The sequence below is a fragment of the Manis pentadactyla genome, chromosome 8, assembly GCF_030020395.1.
Source record: "Manis pentadactyla isolate mManPen7 chromosome 8, mManPen7.hap1, whole genome shotgun sequence".
In the NCBI taxonomy this organism is placed as follows: Eukaryota; Metazoa; Chordata; class Mammalia; order Pholidota; family Manidae; genus Manis; species Manis pentadactyla.
Genome location: NC_080026.1, coordinates 126954591 through 126974708, shown reverse-complemented (window position 1 = coordinate 126974708; position 20118 = coordinate 126954591). Strand labels below are relative to the sequence as shown.

General features: G+C 37.4%; 1 long non-coding RNA gene across 1 annotated transcript in view; it reads left to right on the top strand.

Moving 5' to 3' along the window:
- The window catches only part of LOC118919249 (uncharacterized), a 36161-nt gene extending 16270 nt beyond the window's left edge, over nt 1–19891 (top strand). Inside the window, exons 2-3 of the long non-coding RNA XR_005027424.1 lie at nt 18881–18990; nt 19741–19891. This is a non-coding gene — a long non-coding RNA (uncharacterized LOC118919249). The remainder of the gene's footprint in view (nt 1–18880; nt 18991–19740) is intronic.
- The last annotated feature ends 227 nt before the right edge of the window (nt 19892–20118 follow it).

Below are 20118 nucleotides of genomic sequence, written 5' to 3'. Positions count from 1 at the left end.
ATACAAGGAGAAAAGCCAAATCTGGCTTTGACTGTGTCGTATCTAAAGCTTTATCTATGAATTCAAACACGATATGTACATTTTCTCAGGAAGTGCCACTTAGAGTGAACTTACCATTAGGATGAAGACTTAGCAAGCTTGTGCCTGGATGTGAATATTCATGTGATCTTGACTGTAAAAGAGTCTTACTCAGAGTGCCTACACTGAGGCACAGGCCTCTGGGAAGGCAGACATTAGCAGCAGCCCTCAGAAATGGCCATGACTTGGCCATGTCCCTTGCCTTCTCGGGAGTCAATCAACAGTGAATCTTTCCCCACATGGTCTGTTGCACTGATAGGCATCATATTTGATATAGCTGGAAACAGGGCAGAAAGGGGAAACAGAAACTCATGGAGGACAGCTTACAAAATTGTATTGGAAAGTAAGTGGTTCAGCCATTGAGAATCCAAGCACAATAAACTGGTAATATGGCCTCTGTATGTTGCTGACAAATTGCCTAAAATATAATCTGGGGAACTGTGAGATTATAAAGAAGCCTGTATAATTCCACCTGGATTCAGATACTCCACCAGTTTATTTGAAAACTAAAATGTGTGTCTTCTTCTAAAGGGAAAAAAACTGAAAACCAATTAAGAATGAAAAAAGAGGGTCTCAGACTAGTGGGACAACCCCTATGGGCTACACCAAGTCCTTCTGACAAGGTCCCAAACCTAAAGTTGCAGGAACATTTTGAGAGGCCATCGGTGATTCATCAAATAAGAACCTCAGCACCCGTATTCAGTGCTTACAAGCTACTCAGTTTCTACCATATTTTTGTTCACTAAATATGAACTACTGCCAAATTATTTTATAGGCCACTAGAAAAATGTTGTTCAATGATATTAAATTCACCAGAGCAGAGATGCTTTCTGGAATATTGAGCAGGTACTAAGTCCTGAATTTGTGCCAGAACAATTCCAGCACAAACCACAATTTCTTCTGCTTCACATTAAGAAATCAGACAGAGCTGAGGGAGCAAATGGTCATTCTTAAAGGACAATGTCAGTTACAAAATGGAACCAAATAAAGGAAGCCCTTGATCTTATCTCAGAGTCAAGAAGTTTTAGAATTATGTTTACCTAATTTACATTCATTTCAAATCACCTTCTGGGCTACAAGGAGGATGCATATATTTTGGACTTTTGGACAGAGAAAAGCCACAGTAATGGGTTTTGTTTGAAATAGTTAAGCCTGGTAAGAGTAGGAAATGGGTAGTTGGATAAATAGGACTTGAATTTTCTGGAAGGAATAGCAAGGAGTATCTCAGCTGCATTCACATGGTGTCAGGTGTTAGTGCCTTGATGGATCCAGCAGAGGTACCCAGGAGAGAACATCCAGGCTTGGGAATATGTCCCTTAGTAGCCAGGACTATGTCCAGTGATTTTTGTTCCCCCTCCACATGGAAAGGTGACTAGGAAGGGGCAAGAGAACCAAACACTAGAGATTTAAAGGTGGGGGACAAGCTGCCAGATACATCAGTATAATCCATATTTCCCAAATTTCTACAATAACCTATGGAAGGAGTGCAGTCCAAAGGTATGAAAAATATAATAATTATCTTTGGCTCTGAGCCACCAGCAACAAAATAGACCTTTATGACACAATCATAGTTGTAGTTACTTGCAATTGACAGATCACTAGACAGAATAGTTTCTGATGCTGAGTGTGAATAAACAAATCAGTTTGTCTTGGTTGATATTAGGCAGTCTGTAAACTAAGGGATTATTTGTACTGCTTTCATGGTTGCTTCCAGCAAATGGTCAGGCAGAAAGGATGATGCAGATAACAATTATCACCAGGAAGAAGACTGCTAGCAAGACTCCCAGAGTTTCTCATGACTCCAGGCTCACATGTCCCATAGTAAAAATCAGGCTCTGTCCAGTGAAGACAAAAGATGATGCCTCGATGCCTCACCGGGCTTCGACTGCTCCAAGCAAACTCTGAGAATTCACAAAATAATCCTAATGGCTTCTCTGCCTGCACCTACCCTTTCCTCATTTTTTTTTTTTTTTTTAACAAGTTGGTCTTTGCAAAGAACTATGGAGTTACTGGGTTGTTTTCTGCCAGTAGGAATCCAACCTTGAAATACACAGTACAATATGTAGATGGGCCAACAGCTCTGGAATAGCCAACTGGAACTGGGTTTCCCCAAGGAACTCAATAAAGCCAGACCACTAAAGCATTTCTGAGCCTTAGCTGACTATTCCATTTAGCTGAATTACTTAGGAGGATTTAAAGCCTTGGCATTGTTTTTTGTTTCTTAATTCAGCATTTTTCTCTCTTTTAAATATTTTAAATTTAAGCATTATTCAATCAATATCCAATAAAACATACAGATCAATGTTCATTTCAATGAGTTTTATTGTGAAGTATAGATAACATAAAATTTACCATTTTATCCAGTTTTAAGTGTACAGTTCAGTGACATTAAGTACATTCACATTGTTGTACAGCCATCACCACCATCCACCTCTAGAACTTAATATTTGCAAAATCATCTCTGTACCTGTTAAGCACTGACTCCTCTGTGATGTGGATTATCTTTCCACATTCTTACTTGCTATCTGTGTATCTTCTTTGGTGAGGTGCCTATTAAGGTCTTTGTCCCATTTTTAATGGGGTTGTTTTCTTATTGAATATTAAGAGTTCTTTGTATATTTTGGATAACAGTCCTTTAACAGATGTTTCTTTTGCAAATATATTATCCTAGTCTATCGCTTATCTTCTCATTCTCTTCAATATTGTTTTTCACAAAGCAGAACTTTAAATTTTAATGAAGTCTAGCTTCTCAATTTTTTTCTTGGTTCATTTCTGAATGTTAATTTAGAGGAGTTCTTTTTATATTCAGATACAAGTCCTATGTTAGAATTATGAGCATGAATATTTTTTTCAGCCTATAGTTTTCCTTTTCATTTTTTAAAATTACACCTTTTGGTAGCAGAATTTTTTAATTTTGATGAAAATCAATTTACCAGTCTTATTTTTTTTAATGGTTAGCACTTTTTATGCCTTGTCCAAAAAATTCTGCCTACCCCAGAGTTGCTGAGATGTTCTGTGTTTTCTTTCTAAAAGGTTTCAGTTTCTGGGTTTTTATTTAGACCTATAATCCATCTCAAATTAAATTTATGTAGTGATAGAGGGGTTTAAGTATATTTTTTCCTATATGGGTATCCAGTTTTTCTGGTGATATTTGTATAAAAAGACTTTTCTTTCCCCGACTGGATTGCCTTGGTCAAATATCAATTGATCATTATATACGTAAGACTATTTCTAGCCTGTCTATTCTGTCCCATTGATCTGTATGTTTATTTTTATGCCAATACTACAATGTCTTGATTTAAGCTTTAAGGGGTAAGTCATGAAATTAGGTGATGTAATTCTACCAACTCTGCTTGTTTTTCAAGATTATTTTGGTTATTCTGAATCCTTTGCATTTCAATATAAACTTTAGAATCAATTTGTGTATTTCTTCCAAAATCCTAGTGCTTTCATAGGGATATCATTGAGTGAATAGATTTATTTAGAAGAACTGACATCCAGATAATACTGAGCCATGAACGTAATATATGTCTCAATTTATTTAGGCATTCTATAATTTCTGAGTAACATTTCACCTTTGTCAATGTAGAAGTCTTGTACATCTATTATAATATACTCACAAGGTATTTTCCAAAGTATTTGATGCCTTTGTACTTAGTATCATTTTCATTTTACAACTGTCCTGTGTATCTTGCAATCTTGCTAAATTTACTTTTTAGTTCAACTATGTTTTTGGATGATTCCATGGAATTTTCTACATACTCACTGATGTCATCTGTGAAGAATGAGAATTTTACAACTTTGTTCCAGCTTGACTATCATTTGCTACTTCTTTTTGCCTTAATGCACCTCTAGTACACTGTTGAATACAAATGGTGAGAACAAACAACCTTGCCCTGTTTCCAGTGTTAAGGGAAAGGAGTTAACATTTCACCATTATGATGTTAATTGTAGGTTGTTTTGTAATACCCTTTATCACTCTGAGGAGGCTCTTGTCTATTCCTAGTTAGTTGAGAGGTTTTATCATGATGGGCTATTGAACTTTTTCAAGTGCTTTTTCTGCATCTATTCTGTTAAGTGGTGTATTACATTGGTTTGATTTTCAAGTGATAAATCAACCTTGCATTCATGGAATAAACCCCACTTCATGATGATATATTATCCTTTGTGTATATTTCTGAGTTACTACAATTTTTGTTATGTTCTTGGAAGTTATTGGTCTTTGCTTTTCTAATATGATTGTTAGGTATCAAGGTTATTCTTATAAAAGAAACTGAGAAGTATTCTCTCCTATTCTATTTTATGAAAGAGTTTGTGGAGATTGGTTTTATTTTTTCCTTCAGCGTTTGGTAGAATTCACTAGTGAAGCTACCTGGGGCTGTAGTTTTCTTTGTAGGAAGTGTTTATGATTATAAATTCAATTTCTCTAATAGATTATGAGCCCATTTAGATGTTCTATTATTTGTTGTATACCTTTTGGTAATTTATATTTTTTCAAGAAATTTGTCTTTTATGTTGCCAAATTGATTGGTATAAAGATATTTGTAATATTTACATTGTTCTTCTAATGTCTAAAGAATCTGTAGTGGTGTCCCCCTTTTCATTTCAAAAATAGGCAATTTGCGTTTCCTCTCTTTCTTGATGGCATATTGGCTTTTATCAATTTTATTAATCTTTTAAAGGATCTTTTGATTTTTGTTGATTTTTTTCCTATTTGTCTATTTTCTATCTCCTTGATTTCTACTGCTAGTTCTGCTATTTCCTGTGTTCTTATTTTGGCCTTAATATGCTTATTTTTTTGAGCTTCTTAAATTGGGGACTCATGTAATTGATTTTATTCCCTTCTTTTCTAACATAAACATTTAGAGCTTTACATTTCCCTCTATGTGTTGCTTTCACTGCATCCCACAAATTTTGATATGCTATGAGCTCATTATCATTCAGTTAAAATCATTTTCTGACTTCCCTTTTGATTTCTTCTTTGTCCCATGGCTTATTTAGGAGTATACTATTTAATTTCTAAATATTTGGGAGGATTATCTAGATATTTTATTGCAATTGATTGCTAGTTATACTACTGTGGTTTGAGAAAATATTGTGTATGATTTCAATTTCTTGACATATATTGAGATTTGTTTTATGCCCTAGCAGATGCTCTACCTGAGTGAACACTTTATGTGCACTTGAAAAGACTGTGTATTCAGATGTGATTTGGTGTAGAGTTTTATGCATTTTGAGTAGGTCAGGTTGATCAAAGTGTTTCTCAAATCATCTGTCTTCTCACCAATTCTTGTCTACTTGTTCTATCAATTACTGAGATAAGATGTTAAAGTCCTCAGCTATGATGGTAGCTTTATCTATTTCCTTCTTTAGTGTCATGGGTCAACTCAGGGACACATTTTTGTTTAATTCTTTTGATATTACTCTTCAGTGGATATGCTGCCACCAAGACTTATTACTTATAATATTACATTAATTACAAATTAACTATTAAGTTTATTTAACATGTGTGTGGTATTTAAATTTCAAGCTATATTCTAAAACAGTCTCTTGGAGGAAATTGTCATTTAGTGTATATACCTCCAGACTTTTTGCGGGGGGATACTTATACAAATATGGATATGTGTAATATGTGACAGTCAGAATAATATCCCCTGCAAAGATGCCCAGATCCTAACCTCACGACTTAAAAATATGTTATGTTACATAGCAAAGGGGAATTAAGGTTGTAGATGGCTTTAGGGTTGCTAATCAGATGATCTTGAGATAAGGAAATCATCCTGAATTTCCACGGTGGGGGCAGGGTGGGAGGTAGGGGGCAATGTAATCATAAAGGTTATTTTTATAAGTGGAAGAGGGAAGTAGAAGAGAAAGAACAGAGATGCAGCCTGCCACTGCTGACTTGGAAGATGGAGAAATGGGGCCATATGCCAAGAATTGAAAAAAACCTCTAGGAGCTAGAAAAAGCAAGGAAACAGATTCTACCCTGTAGCCTCCAGGAGGATGCAGATCTGCCAACATCTTGATTTAGCCCAGGCAGAACCATTTCTTACTTCTGACCTCCAGAACTGTGATATATCAAATCTATGTTGCTTTAAGCCACTAAGTTTTTGAAAATTTGTTGCAGCAGCAATAGGAAACAAAATATATCACCATCTATCCATCTCTCTCTACATACATATATCTATATGCAAATAGACAAGTTCCACATTACAGGTTTTTTAAATGTTACTGTACTGTATTTTCTAAATTGGTTTATTTGCTTAACAGTATTTCCTGGAAATTTTCCAGAATTGATCATATATATATGTAATATATATAGATATTTAATGTTTAATACTTGTATAATATGCCCTTGATTCCGTCTTTAGGACATTTCCAAATTATTTTAACTACAAGTGATGTATTCTTGTTCGCATTCACACAACCCATGCTCATAGCCAGTAGTACCACTAGGTTATAAATTATGAAATTAAAATGTTGATACATTCTCCAAAAATATTTAATGTAAGAGCATGCTTTTCTGCTTTAAAATTTCTCTGATACTGGCATAACCTTTTTGTTTAATTTTTGCCAATTTACATAGGAAGACTTTATCTTGTTTTTATTTGCATTTAATAATAAATGAGTTTCAGCATCTTTTTATATGAATATTAGCCTTTGTATCTTTTTCTATTAATTATTGATATCTCTTGCCCATTTTTCCCTTTTTATTAATTTTTTGAAGTTCCCTTTACGTTATTCAGGTTAACCCTTCACTTACTATCTATTGCAAATCTGTGTTTGTGTGTGTTTCAGATGGCTTTTGTTATAAGTATTAGAATCAGATGAATGTTTCTAAAGTGTCTGGTACAGTGCCCAATGCACAGTAGGTATTCAACTCATGGAATTATTGTTAATAATCTTGTCCTGTGTTGACGCTATGGGCTTACCTTGTCCGCCTGTACTATGAAAGTCCTTTAGGAAGCTAAATGCTTCATTTTCTATACACTTATGACTTACGTGAGACTCCTTCCCTTCCCCGACCAGTCACGGAGAACTACTGTTTTCTTACTCCCACATTCTGCTAACAAACCAGCTAAATTTAAATCTTCTACAACAAATTGAGTTTTAATTAATCTAATGCAGCTCGCACTGAAACACTGATGCCATTTTCCATGACAAGCATCAGAAGACTATCTAAAATTCTTATGACTCATCCATGAACAAAATGTCCTCAGACAATGAAACAGAGGTGTAACAGGTGTTAGTCAGCCTTGTAGTCACTGTTTCATGCTCCCTGGATGAGAAATAATGTACCTTGGACAAGAAATGAAGAATCCTAACATAATCACTGTATTTCTTATGCACTTTCTGCCACAGGAAAAGATTTGAATGGACCATCTTGCTTGGCTTGATCTATTAGGCTTTAATGATATAAACAATTTCTGTAGGCATTGTTAGAGAAGATGGGCACTTTTAAAAAAGAATCATAGGTTCCATGTGAACCTAGATGAAGAAAGTGATAGAGTTTGTAGGGAGAATCAAGAGAGAGTGTGAGATCTGGCAGTTAACTGTACTTAACAAACAAAATCTTTCAAGTGAGGGACTCCACTCCTGTATGCTCCACTAAAAGTCATTTACTTAACCAACAACACCCTCCTTTGGCCCCGACCAAACCAAGAGTGTCACTGAGATTGTTCAATCACTGGAAGAAGTAGAAAGTTGGGTGAATATTAGCATCATAATGATGTGTATGTATCCTTCTATGTTTCATCCCATCTATGTTTTTAACAAAAACAGTAGTTTCAATCACTCATTTATTCAACAAACATTAATCATTTACTAAAAATTTTTACCCAAGTTTACATTCTTAGTACCTAGCATTGAGCCTGGCATAATTGTCTATGTTTAATAAGCATTTATTTGATGAATTAATGAATAAATGAATGCATTAAATCAAGTGCTGTGCTAGGCAGTACAGACATGTTTTAATTCTTAACCTTTCTTGACAGCGTTTGAAACAGTTGCCCATTCCTTCCTTCCTAAAAGCTCTATTCCTAGGTTTCCTCAATGTCACACTCCCGTTTTTTTCTCCGGCCTCTTAGGGCAATCCTCACTGTTCTTCCCTGGCTCCTTCTCCTCTACTCAATCATTGAATTTTGGTAGTTTCTCCAGGTCTTAGGCCTGGTCATAGGCCTCTTCTATGTCTCTTCACTCTTTCCAGGTCATTTAATCATATTCAAGTCTTTAATTATTGTCTGTATGTTGACTACACATATTTTCACCTAGGTCTCTCGAGTGACAGATCATATATCTAATTGTCTCTGGGCTTCTCCACTTACATGTCTTGCAGATATCTCATTTTCCATCAGAATCAAACTCGAACACATCATTTTCCCCTTCATCTATCTTCAAGCTGTCACTCCCCACAACATGCCATCTCAACAAACAGTACTCCTGTGCAACCTCACGCTCAAGCTAGAAACCTGGAAGTCATGTCTGATTCCTTGCTTCTTCACCTCTTTCTTCTTCTTTCTCCTGTCTGACCAGTCACAAACTCCTCTTACTTCTAGGGCTTAAAATTTCTGCAAACCTGTCTCCTTCTTCCAATCTTCTCCATAGTAATTTTGGGCCAAGCTTCTATCAATTTTCACCTCCTCTTGCTGCAATAGCCTCTAGTCTTCCTGCTTTAAGTCTTGTTCCTCTTCAATTTCTTTCCCATATTGTATAGGAAAGAATGATTTAATGTAAATATGGTCACATTCTCCCTCTTATTGAAAGCCTGTGTCCATTGTCCTAAAGGTAAAATCCAAACAGCCAAAACAGTTCATAATGCATTCCAAGATCTGGCCTATGCTTACTGTTTCCATACTGTATGACATTAGGTTCCTTGAACACACATGGTATTACCTTTATCTCAAGGGTTTCACACAGGCTCTTCCCATTTCCTGGAACAGTCACCTCCCATCTCCACTCCACCGTTATCATTCTAATTGATTCACTCTCTCCAGGTCTGTTACCACAGCACCCTTAAAACCTATATCATAAAAATCAACACATACTTCATAATTCCTTCTTTCCGTTAAAAATGAGCTTTTTAGTGCAGGGACAACGTGTATATTAGACTCCACCATCATTCTAGTATTAGTACCATATCTGCTACATAGTAGCCACTCAATAAATAAATATTTACTGATTGAATGAATAAATGGGATTCAAACAAAAATAAGATAGTCTCTGCCCTCAAAGAATCTGGAGGAAGCAGAAAGGCAAAGTGATTGATTATAATCGGGCCCAAATTGTGTCATAACATGGGTATATGTAAAAGCTAAAAAAGAATAAAAGGACTGATTAATTTTGCCTATATTGAAAAGGATTCAGAAAGGCTTCATAGAGAAAATGACATCTGAACCAAAGCCTGGAGAGTAAGTAGACACTCAGAGTGTTTGGAATGTAGACAGTGCTTTGGCTGTAAGGCCCAGCGTCCACTTCCTTCTTGGGGTAACAGCACTCCCATCTTCCTTCGGAGCAATTTGCTTCCCCTTTCTCAGTGCATATGGTTTTCATTAAGATGATCTCCTTCCTGTCCCCCCTCGTCAGCCTGCTATGGCCAATCAGAGTTAAAGACAGTGGTTTTCAGGCACAGAAATCTAATTCTTGGCTCTCCTTCCATGAGGGTAAACTGGTAATAAAAGCCTGAAGCCGTAAGTAGCTACTTTTCCACCACATGGGCAGAGTTTGCCTGAAGATTAAGCTGTTAGAGTGAAAAAATGGACCCTGGGATAGAGAGAGAGAAAGAGAGAGAGAGAGAGAGAGAGAGAGAGAGAGAGAGAGAGAGAGAGAGAGAGACTGGTCTCATCACTGTCGCTCCGGCTGTGCCTACAGCCAAGGCGTGCTCTGCCTCCCTCATTCGGTGAGATAACACATTCCTTTTTTGCTGTTTTTAAGCTGATATGAATTGGATACCCGGTCTTTCCCAACTAAGTGTCCCAACTTACTCAGCACTCAATGAGTATCTATTAAAACATATACAAAGTTAACAGGCAGAAAACATGAGACAAGGTACCAGATCACAGGAATAAATAGCATAAGCAAAAGAGGAAATCAAGTTTTAGATGGCCTACCTTAGCCTTTCTTAAAAAATGAAGGAGAGTGTGTGTGTATATATACACACACACTCTCCTCCATAATATATACATATTCCTATTCTCAGCACTCAACAGATGCAAGATATTTGATGTCTCTTAAGACACCTGCCTGAAGACTCCTTCTTCATCACTCAAATTATCATACGTAAGAATCAAAGTACATCATAAAGGATTGACTTGTCCAGTTTTGTTCTGAGCAAAAAGATTCAAGGCAATGCTACAGAACCATTTATTATATCTCTATTCAGCTATTAGAATCAATTCTTACATAAACCACTATGATGTCACTCTTCTTGACAAGCACCAGGAAACAATTTCTACTCTTAATTTATAACCAAAAGACTTACATAATCTGCTCTAGTCAAAGAGCACGCATTATGACTAGAGCAGTGCCAACTCATGATTACATGATTTATCTACCTCTTCTGCATTATCAAATTACACACCTACTGAATTAGCCTTATCAAGTTGTCTTGTGTAAATTCAATGTTGCAACTTTTCTATACACATAAAACCTCACTTCTGTTTCTTATACTTCAAACATAGTTCTCTCTTAGGCAGTCTTATTTCCAGCACACCTTCCTTTTTTTAAAAGTTGGAAATAAATTTATATACTAAAGTATTTATATAGAAAAAATACAAAATGGGCACCCAACTGGCTTTTGTACCTCTACAATCAAGGTTCTAAATTAACTATAGCATTTGCTAAAATGCACTAACTTACAGAGGTTCATAGATGTCATCAATACTGGTGCTCAAATTTTACTTATACCTGGGAATCCAACTAAATTTAAACACTAGGCCCCCTGTAATGTTAAGAAGATAACTAAATATAAGATAAAGGAAAACTAGATTGCCTCACTTTAACTGTAGTCTTGCTTAAATTTCCCATAGTCCTGGTACCCCTCGCCCTAAAAGAGCTCATATTGGGTATAAGTGCTTTAACACAGTGAATAATAAGTGAACTTGAAGTAAGTTTTTGGCACTTATAAGTTGGCTTGATAAATGAGATCCGTGGCTCCTAGTTAAAATAGTTCATATGCCCCAATGTAAATTAAAACAGAGCTTTCAAGGATACAAACTTATAACATAAAACCTAATTCAAAAGGGCTGATTGTCCCTACTGCTTCTCCATTTAACATCCCAATTTCACTGTTCTTAATTTTGCCTGGAAAAAAATAAAGGACACACCATGGTAGATTACTACATCCTTAATGCTATGTAGTTCCATCTACTAAGGCCTAATATCCAATATCCAATATCATTAAAAATACTGATTCCATCCTGTCAATAACTACTTTGCTCTTACAGATTTGGCTGACATGGTCTACAGTGTCTGTTTCGCAGCTCCCAACCGTGGCGTGCTTCACCTCCAAGCGGACACGCTGACCTCTGGAGGCTGGCCGTGGGGAGCTCCGCAGCTTTGCCATCGCACACAGTCTCTGCAGGTAAGATCAAGATCTTAACTACACCCACGTTCCTCTAGGAGCACGGGTATGAGATTACGTTGATGATGTCCTCCTCCAAGGAGATTCCTTTGACACTCTCACTTTCTTTAGTAAGATGAAATTTTTATTGGATGCTACAGAGGCCAAATGCAGGCCCGGATTCCAGGGCCACACCTGGCTACTGTTGTGTTAGCCAAGACTTTTATTTTTAATCCTCCCACACTATGAGGAACAAAACAACTTTGTTCTTTCTTCTAATAGATAAATGATCCTTAGACTAGTTCCCTTACCTCCTACCACCACTTATACCTAATCCCTACCTCCATTAGCTAGTTCCCTTATTTTCTTTATCATATGGAGTGGCGAAGGGGAGATCAAAGGACAAATAATCATGCTTTAATATTTTTCAAAGTTTTTAGCACAGCAGCACATTTATTCATTCAGTTATTTGTTCATTCATGCATTTCTGTATCACTCACTGACAGCTCACAGTGCTGTGCCCAGAGCCAGGCACTACAGCGTGGGTAAGGCACCATCTCTCCCTCTTCCAGTTTCCACTTGAGTGCTCTTCTCAAGAGAGCAATGAAAAGGAGAGATGTTGGTTGTTTTCCTCAGTGTTTAGTTTTATCCAAGTTATGGCCTAAAGAGTTAAATCTTTCTGTACACTTTTGCTTCCAGACAGGAAAGAGTAATGGGCCCTGGACTTGCTCCCCCACTGAAAACAAGGGAGAAAAATGGGACAGAATATACGAGTCTTTTTCAGGCACTGAGGGCAGACAGGACACTCAGGATCATGATCTCTGAGACGGGAACCACAGGACACAAGAGCCTAGGGCACTTCTGCTCGTGTTGCACAGGGAGGTAAGATGGGTGAGATGGGTGGTCTTCCTAAGCTGAGACTGCACAGACCCCAGTTCCAGGAAGCAGAAACAGCTGGAATTTTTGTGGCAGGGTCCTGGAGAAGAGGTTGCTCCCCAAGAGGATGTCAGGGTGGGAGCAAAGAGGTCTGTGTGGGGTTTGGGGGGTTGAAGCGGGGTTAAAACTTCAGAAAAGCCACACCTTAGTACAGGGACCGCACTCTAGAATAAGGGTTCTGCCCGAAGACTGAATTCAGAATGAAAATAGAACCACCAAAGAATAAAACCAAGATTAACAGGATCAAAAGAATTCACCAGTAATCTAAATGCCTACCAGGACAAAATGAAACACTCTTAATGGAAGATATCATAACCTAAATTCATTATAATGCATCATCCACAATATCCAGCAGAAAATCATGAACACTGAGGTGTATACCTACAATAAAATATATTCTGTATACTGAATGAATGAACAAGCAACCCAGGTGAATCTCAGACATTGCGTGAAGCCAGATTCAAATGAGTACATACTGTACAGTTCATTTATTATATAAAGTCCAAGTACAGGAAAAACTAATCTACAGTAAAAAATAATCAAAACAGTGAGGCAGAGGCAGGGTGGGAGCAGGAATTGACTGCAAGGAGACAGAGGAAACTTTCTGAAATGATGGAATTGTTCTCTATCCTTTGGTTTGGGTGGTGGTTACTTGGGTGTTTACCTTTATCAAAACTCATAGAACTGTCCACTTAATGTCTATGCATTTTATTGTATGCAAATTACATCTAAAAACTGATTTAAAGAAAAAACAACAGGAAAGAAAAATACACAACCATATTTCATGTAGCAATAGCGAGCTTTTCATGCAAACCAGAGAGGACTTTAATTTTAAAAAATGTACTTTCACTGAAGTCATTATAAGCTGATTTATGCTCCTTTGCAAGAGCCAATTGTTAAATTTTAGGAATTCTGCAAGCCAGGAGTTAAAGTATTGTCAGCTTGAAACTGGCCATGGGAGAAGTCTTTACAACACATTACAAATCAGGGCTCCCTCTCTTCCACCCGAGAGCTGGTTTACTAGTACACCACTGGATTTATGGTTTACATTAAAATAAAGATCTGTTTTGCATGCCATGTTTAGAGTTATGTTCAATAAACAAACCCAACTTTCCAAACTATAATCTACAAAGATTATTTGTCTTATTGGAGACTCCTTCCCTGTTCCCTTTTTTCCCCATCAACCCTACTCCTAAGCAATAATTTCAGCTCTTTTGGCTTCATGTCACTAAATGACATGCTCATGCTACTACTTTTTTTTTTTTTTTTTTAGTTTTGGTATTATCTGCTGATTTTCACTATGGAATATACAAATAGGGTTTTCTTTCCCACAAAATATCTGCCACCATCACAAATACTCATCTTTCCAGCTCTCTCTTTCCAATATTGTATCATACTTTAGTCAAATCAATATGCAGTGTTTGCACTAATCTTATGAAAATATCCACAGCTGAGCTGTCTAGTATTATGAGTATTAATTTTCTTGGGCAACTTTTTATTTTCTCTGGAGTTGGTGACATTCTTATGGTTTGTTTCATTTGCTTAGTTTTCTATCTTCTTATCACTGATTTATACCAAAACTCTACCCCAGTTGTTTAAAATTCCTCTCAGCAGTTGCAGCATATCAAGTGTTCCAGCAATTCCATCTTCTTGGGAACACCTCTCTGGAGGCTTTTGTTTGGATTGGTTGCTCTCTAGGCCTGGTGCACAGCTAAGATCCTGGGACTTATCTTCCCTACATCTAAGAGATTCTCATCACCTCTTGTGAACTGGTAAATCAATTATTGGATTAGTCATTCAAGTATTGCTGTTGAAAGTCCAAAGCATTCTAACTCCTGATCCCTTAGAGGTGATCTATTTTTTAGGTTGAAAATTTATAGGATCTTATCTTCATCCTAAATATTCTGAAATTTTGTGATGATATCACTTGGACAGTGAGTTTAATGCTTCTGTTCCACTGGGCCCTTAATGAGTTCATTCAATCTAAAAACTCAGATTCTTTAATTCTTGAAATTTTTTTCTGTCTTTCTTATCTAGTATTATCCAGATGTTAAACAAAATGAACTGATTTTCTAATCTTACTGTTCTCTTCCATTTTTTCTTTTTCTTCTACTTTCTGCAACATTTCCTTAACTTTACCTTTTAATTCTTTTTAAATAATTTTTGCTATCATTTTTAATTTAATTTATTCGAATCCTATAATAGCAAATATATTTCTGAGGATGTTGATCTTTTTTTTTAATTTCCCTGGTAATCTCTTTCTTCCACATTGCTATTTATTTGGGTATGCCCTCTTCACATTAAAGGCATGCATGTACTGTGAGTATTGATTTCTATCTAAGAGTAAGACTATAAAGCATTAATTGAAAGTTCTGGATGTATAGGTGGTGCTTGTCAACTGTGAGCTTCATTCTAGGGTCACCTGGCTGGACTGTTTCATTGAAAAATTTCTTTAAGTCTTTGTGAGGTTCCTCAGAGAAGGATATTCCAATCTTTTGCTTGGACTGGTGAGGTTCTCAGGCAGTGTGCACCGGAATCACCTGGATGGCTTGTTAAGCAGCAGGTTGCTGGGCTCTACCTGTTGAGTTTCTGATTCAGTAGGTCTGAGATAAGGTCCTAAAATTTGCATTTCTAACAAGTTCCTAGATGACACTGATGCTGCTGGTCCTGGGACCATACTTTGAGGATTGATGATGCTGGCTGACTTGGAGGATATCCATTTGATTGCCCAAAACAAGGCCTGAGTTATCATAAAGAGTTCGGATTACAACATTTAGAATGTAAACTTTCCTTAACCCCTTGTTTTCAGTAATTACACTCTATCCTCAACTGTGCCTGGTGCCCTCTGCCCAGAGACCCTCTGTTTAATAGTCTCCAGAAAATTAGCCTAAAATTTTCTGCCAGAGCTGGGGAGGGGCTCTTCTCTAGCTGGAACAGAGAATAGTATCTGAGGATCTCAGTGTTTCCTAAACATAAACTCAACCAATCCCTTTGTTCTCAGTCCCACCTTCACCTCCATTTTCAGAGATACATAGTATTGCCAATTACAGCATTTGTGAGAATTCTTTAGGGGCAAATCAAGATGTTTTTCATTTTTCTCTCTGCTAGTTTGGGATTCACTTTCTCAAGTTTGCTAAGTCATTTCCCACTCATCCATCTACTTCCCAGCTTTCAAAATTGCTACCAACTCCTCTATATTCTCTTTGCCTTTAGGTCTTTATAAGAAAATCATTTTACTATCATATCAGTAGAGTTTGAGAGAAGCAGCAGTGAAGGTTTGTATTCAATTTGCCACTTCAACTGGAAGTGAGAAGAATCTTTAGTGTCCAAAAAACCATGTTCCTTGACTGGTTATATCTCAGAATATAAAACAAACAGATCTACTTGGAAACAAACTCAACCATTGCCTTTCCAATGGGTTTCAGTCCAAGGCAAGTTCACTACTGATTCAATGAGACCAAGTGTGAATAAAGTGAAATTTCCTATGGCTAGGATGCTCCTCTGGTCCTGGTCAGCTTGCTCACTACTCACCTGTGAGCAACACGTCATTATTGACTATATAAAGAGCTCCTCCCAGTGCTCTGGGAGTCACGGTGGCATGGCAGCAAGGCTGCAGGAGAGCAGAGACAAGACTGGAGTGGTGGCAGCACTGAGGACAGAGACTGAGACGGCTGCGGGAGTAGAGAGGCCCAGAGGCAGAGACCGGCTTGCTGCATGCAGACTTGCTCTGAGTGGATGAGATTCTAGTGATTGACCTGCCACCATGGGAACAAGAGTTGGGTATGAATCCTTTCAGCCCAAGAGCATTCCACTGTCATTTCTTTGGTCTCACTGAATCCATAGTGAACTTGCCTAGGGCTGAAACCCATTGGCAAGACACCAAGGAATGACACCTCTCCCACAATCAAGTGTGTCATGATGAGTCTGGGATACAAGCCACATATGCAACATCTGGTGATTCAAAGCAAGAAATCACAGTATATGAACCAGTAAGTTCATCTTTGTGTATGAAGAGTGTGGATAAAGGGAGGATTCCTATGACCAGGATCCTCACCTAAACCTAAACTATTTGATGATGTAACTGGCCTGCTGCTAGGCTATTGCTTCCACAACCATAGGCAATAAGCTATTATTGACTAAGTCACTATATAAAGAGCTCTGCCCAGTGCTCTGGTCAGAGGCAGAGACAAAGGAGGATTACAGACCTGCAGACTATTGGATATAGACGCAATTCTAGTGCTTGACCGATTGCCAGGAGAACAAACTGGGTAATAAACCCTTTCACCCCAAGAACATTCCATTGTCATTCCTTGGTCTCATTGAATCCATAGTGAACTTGGCCAGGGCTGAAACCCACTGGCAAGACAAAGGGCAACGCTAAAAACGTTAATACCACTCTAAGACACTCTATCTGTTCAATACTGTCTTCTGCTCAACAATAATGTGAGTGACCATGACTCAGAGTACATACCCAATGTCAGAATTAATGCTACTCCCTTTATAAACTCATGATTCATAGAATCTTCACAACAACCTAGCAAAATGGGCATTATTTTATTCTTTAACTACCAGTTAGGAAACAAATCCAAAAGAGTTAAGTAACTAGCCAAAGGCCACTTAGGAAAGGCAGAGTCAGAATAGTACTGCAGGTCTAGCATATTGTAAAGCCACCATATGACCATTTTGAAATAAGGTGAATTAAAAGCAAGTAAAAATATTTACTTTGAACACAAAACCCAAGCTGCTTTCATAATGTAACACAGTGCATTTGAATTTAAGTTTTCACAGATTTGAATCCCATTTTTTATTTTTGTGCGTGACCCATACAGTGTCCACCAGAGCAAAACCCCAAGACATACTCATTAAATTGAAGATGGTTACAGTACATTTAATAGCTCCATGAACAATGCACAAGAAAAAGTTCATTCAAGATTATTATAAATAAGTACGACTAAGTCATTAGCCAGATCTCTGCCAAAGGAATCGACAACAGAAACCATTCAGACACACAAGACGTTATTTAACATTACTTTACAATATTTTCTGTCTGTTTAAATAAAAACAGATCCTAAACATTTGAAACAATGTTTTCCCAAAGGATACTATGAAGGTAGATATTTTTGTATTTATTTTAAGAGTCACTGAGTGAGGTTTTGTGTTAGGGAGACTTCCAAATGAAGATTTTTACCAGGAAAGGGAGATTCAGCAAGGGAGTAATCATCAAGTTTTAAAATCTAAAAAACAAAGGGGCACAAAGGGGTAGTAAGCTTCACTTACTACCGGAAGGAGAAGTTATCCAGTAAAATAGATGAACACGGTAAGGATGGGCAACAAGAACAGAGGAGAAAAAATATAAAAGTGTGTTTGGGAGAAGCTCAGAAGAGAAAAGCAGAGATTAATAATTAGGAGGAGGATGGAGAAGGAAGTGAAAAAGTGCTAACTTAAAACTGCCCATGAAAGGTCTTTGATAGAGAATGTGACAGGACCAGTTTCCTGGGAGGGGAAAAAAGAGTATCACTGAATTACATTATGCTTTCACTTTATTGCAGGCCAGAAGATGGGCCTCAGAATCCTAAAAAGTAAAATGACATTAATACTGAATTTTTCAGAGACACAGGACATGAGAAGGACTTGGGTCGATGAGGAAGATAGGGGAATGTGTCATGTGCCAAAGCACACAGGCAGTCTAGAAGCTGGGCAAGAATTCTCTACCCTAGAGCTTCCAGAAGGAATGCACATCATCACCTTTTAGTCTAGTGAGACCCATATCAGACTTCTGACCTCCAGAATTGCAAGATAAAAATTTGTGTTGTTTTATCATGAAATATGTGGTATTATGTCATAGCAGCGATAGGAAGCTAATACAACTGACTAGCTGATGTAAATGCATTGTTAGTTTTATCTTACTCTCCAAAGCAAGCCAAGAGACCATTTAACTTAAGTGAACAAAATAAAAACGTCACCTTTTTTGTTAGAAAAATTGACTCGCCTTTCATCTGTTTCAAGTAAGTATATTCTCAAAATGAATGAGGTTTTATGAAAACAGGGATTAGAACTGAATTGAACACATATATGGAGCCTTTTCAGCTCATCAACATTGCATAACGATTTGTATTTTGGCCAAGTCTGCTTCTTTCTACCCTACAGAGCAGAGTTAGCAGAACATCCTTCCCCATGAAGAACTTCTTCCATTGGTCTGTATGTACACATTAATTCTTTAATCTTGGCAGTCTGTCATCAGCTATGCTTGCTTCCTCTTTTCCTTTTAAAATGTTCCTACACTAATATTTCCAATTTCCCTTTTAACAGTATCAAGGCACTACTGTGAATGGCAAATGGCAATTAGCTGTACTGAGTACAAATATGAATTTCTGGTGGAAAAGGAATCACTAGAACAAGGATTTGAGAAAGAAATAAAGGTAAGCCCCTAGTGTTCAAAAGTTAATGTTAATTAAGTTATTTAAATCTTAGAATACACCTCCTCTCACCAACAGTCGATGATGATTAGCTTCCAGGCCAATCTAGAAACCTAATCAACCATCAAGTAGGTGAAGCAGAAGTTAATCATATGCATGAAGTCTTCCAAATTTACTGGGTACCTGCCATGTGCAAGGCACTTTGGTATGGATTTGATAAACAAAGGCTGATGAAGGAAAATTCTTGCCGTCATAGTTCACAATCCAGAGATGACTAATGATTATTCCACTGCAGGATAATACGGTAATGCACATTTAGGAGTTCTGCGGGGCACAGAGAGCATGCTCAATTTGCCTGATGGTATGAGGAGACACCTAGGCAGAGGAAGGAGCACTTGGGCAATATCTGAAAACAATGAATATAACTATTCCAATTACCTGCACACTTGCTGGGAAGGAGGAAGTTGTGGCTTCCATCAGGGAAGAGGCAGTTTAAATATCCCTGGGACCTAGTAAACTGCTCCTCAGCATCTATGAAAGAAATGTCTCTCTGTTGCATTTCTGAACTCAGGCAAATCACTCCCTCAGTACTCTGAATTGGGAAATACAGCATTTATTAGAGAGTACTGAGTTCAGGTAGTCCTGGGTTTAAATCTGGTTTGAAACTGTCATTGTATTATCTTGGTAATTTGATTAGCTCTGCAGCCTCGTTTCCTTGACTATAAAGCAATTATCAGTATTCCCATTTTTTAGGAGAGTAGTGAGGAATGAAGATGATGTATGGAAAGCATTTAGCATGAGAATTCAAGAATGGAATTCCTCATCTGAACTCTCACCAATACACACACATATACACACGTGTACCAGGAAATAATACAGGACTGTTCAGAAAAATAAAGCAAAATGCAACAAAACTAAACCCACCTCCTATTTTACTGAAAAATAAGTCTATCAGCTGAGTCTGAATTGTTTTGCTATTTCACAACAACCCCTTAAGAGACCTCAAGAAGAAAAAGTGTATATTCTACAAGCACAAGGACCATGTCTCAGTCACCTTTGGTCCCATACCACAAATATGATGTGAGTACCTCCTGTTTGTAAGTACTCAATTTTTACCTTAAAAATGTAGTG